At 58.0% G+C, this 2,500-nt stretch overlaps 1 non-coding gene across 1 annotated transcript in view; it reads left to right on the top strand.

Annotated features, from left to right (window-relative positions):
• Window positions 1-1,509: 1,509 nt before the first annotated feature.
• The window catches only part of LOC124752824, a 1,909-nt gene continuing 918 nt past the window's right edge, over window positions 1,510-2,500 (top strand). The window contains exon 1 of the ribosomal RNA XR_007012197.1: window positions 1,510-2,500. This exon is cut by the window's right edge and continues 918 nt beyond it. This is a non-coding gene — a ribosomal RNA (small subunit ribosomal RNA).

Here is a 2,500-nt window from a genome sequence, read left to right as displayed (position 1 = left end):
CGACGTACTCAGGCTACGTTGTGGTGCGGCCTGTGTCAACTGTCCGCTAATGTCGTACGCGTAAACCACAATCTGTACTGCACATTCGTCCTTATGTACTGAATGATACATCGTGGCACATGTGTGACCGTACAACGACTGCGCCCAAAAACGGCGGACCATACAGTGCAAATATTGTGCACGCAGCTACGTGTCGTCTCCCTATGAGAGCTGGATTGCAGTGTGGTACGCCATAGAGACGTGTGGGAGGAACGGACGCCGTGGATGGCGATCAGCATGAGCTGTCTGTTGATGTATTCGGACCTAGTCGTCTCTCCTCACACACCGTGATGGCATGGTGCACCGCGTTCCATATCTGCGACATGCTACAGAGGCCGGTTGACAGTCGTTCGAGCAATGGACATCGCATACGTACGGGGGCCACCTTCCACGTATTGTCTAGGCGTGCACATTTTGTTGCGTGTATGTGGGCAGACGTAGTGTGGCGTGACACCTGACACAGGCATGCAATAATCGTGGAAGTTGCAAATGGCGATGGACGCCTGCGTTTTCTGGTGAAGTTACGCAAATGAACAAATGGTAACCTGTTGTGGTGCGGTTGTTCTCGCTAGGGGTGAATCGGTGATGGCGACGATAGGTTGAGGTACTAACCGGTTGTTCCAGCGATACCCACCATGCCGACGAAACTGAACGGCATCTGGGTGTGAAGCGATACGCGGCGGTGGCTGGGTGGGACCGTCCCCGGCCGGTGAGGGGGCGCCTCCCGGCGTGCTGGCCGCGCGGTGCGTGGGCGCACGCGCTACAGCCGGCTGGTGGGGGCGGCCAGTGGCAGGCGCGCCGGCCGACGGACGCGGCAGGCGTCGCAGCTGCGCGCCGGCGCACCCTGCGCGCGGCGCCGTGCGGCCAAAGTAGGTCCTCGCGGGCCCGGTGCGAAGCGCGGTGGACATCTTCAGTGTGCTGGTCCGATTGAGGACTGTGTGCGTTGAGGATGCGCTGCCGCCCGGCGCTCGGCGCCGCGACGCCGTCTGCTGCTCGGTCGCCCCAGCGGTTCTCGCTGGTGGTTTGTATCGCAGCTGTGCGGATGTGTTGGCGCGTGCGCTGTGCTGGGAGAGTTCGCTTCGGCACCCAAGTGGGGCTTTTGTCCTTCTGTGGCGCTGGCGTTGGAGCTGCCGGTCACCGTAGGTGGCGCGTGTTGTCTCCCGCCGGCAATGCCACGACAGCACGCTCCCGGGCCTCTGTCGGCAGCGGCAAGCTCAGTTGGGAGCACGGGTGGTCGCACCGAAAGCGTCTACTCGCCTAACTCCGGGCGATTGCGCCTCTCTCGAACCCGACCAAGTACTTGGGACGGCGCTGCGCGCCGCCGGGACCTGAGAGGGTTTCGAGGTGTATTGTGCAGGGGAGCTCAGCCTCCTCCTGTTTGCAGAATGATTGAGCGGACGCTTGCGTGTTCGCGCGGGCCCCCGGGACACACTCCCGGGCGGCCGGCTGCTCAGCTCTAGTTGACGCAGCTCCCTGGTTGATCCTGCCAGTAGTCATATGCTTGTCTCAAAGATTAAGCCATGCATGTCTCAGTACAAGCCGCATTAAGGTGAAACCGCGAATGGCTCATTAAATCAGTTATGGTTCCTTAGATCGTACCCACGTTACTTGGATAACTGTGGTAATTCTAGAGCTAATACATGCAAACAGAGTCCCGACCAGAGATGGAAGGGACGCTTTTATTAGATCAAAACCAATCGGTCGGCTCGTCCGGTCCGTTTGCCTTGGTGACTCTGAATAACTTTGGGCTGATCGCACGGTCCTCGTACCGGCGACGCATCTTTCAAATGTCTGCCTTATCAACTGTCGATGGTAGGTTCTGCGCCTACCATGGTTGTAACGGGTAACGGGGAATCAGGGTTCGATTCCGGAGAGGGAGCCTGAGAAACGGCTACCACATCCAAGGAAGGCAGCAGGCGCGCAAATTACCCACTCCCGGCACGGGGAGGTAGTGACGAAAAATAACGATACGGGACTCATCCGAGGCCCCGTAATCGGAATGAGTACACTTTAAATCCTTTAACGAGTATCTATTGGAGGGCAAGTCTGGTGCCAGCAGCCGCGGTAATTCCAGCTCCAATAGCGTATATTAAAGTTGTTGCGGTTAAAAAGCTCGTAGTTGGATTTGTGTCCCACGCTGTTGGTTCACCGCCCGTCGGTGTTTAACTGGCATGTATCGTGGGACGTCCTGCCGGTGGGGCGAGCCGAAGGCGTGCGACCGCCCCGTGCGTGCTCGTGCGTCCCGAGGCGGACCCCGTTGAAATCCTACCAGGGTGCTCTTTATTGAGTGTCTCGGTGGGCCGGCACGTTTACTTTGAACAAATTAGAGTGCTTAAAGCAGGCAAGCCCGCCTGAATACTGTGTGCATGGAATAATGGAATAGGACCTCGGTTCTATTTTGTTGGTTTTCGGAACCCGAGGTAATGATTAATAGGGACAGGCGGGGGCATTCGTATTGCGA

Source organism: Schistocerca piceifrons, unplaced genomic scaffold (genome assembly GCF_021461385.2).
Source record: "Schistocerca piceifrons isolate TAMUIC-IGC-003096 unplaced genomic scaffold, iqSchPice1.1 HiC_scaffold_485, whole genome shotgun sequence".
Taxonomy (NCBI): Eukaryota; Metazoa; Arthropoda; class Insecta; order Orthoptera; family Acrididae; genus Schistocerca; species Schistocerca piceifrons.
This window is presented reverse-complemented; position numbering and strand designations above follow the sequence as displayed.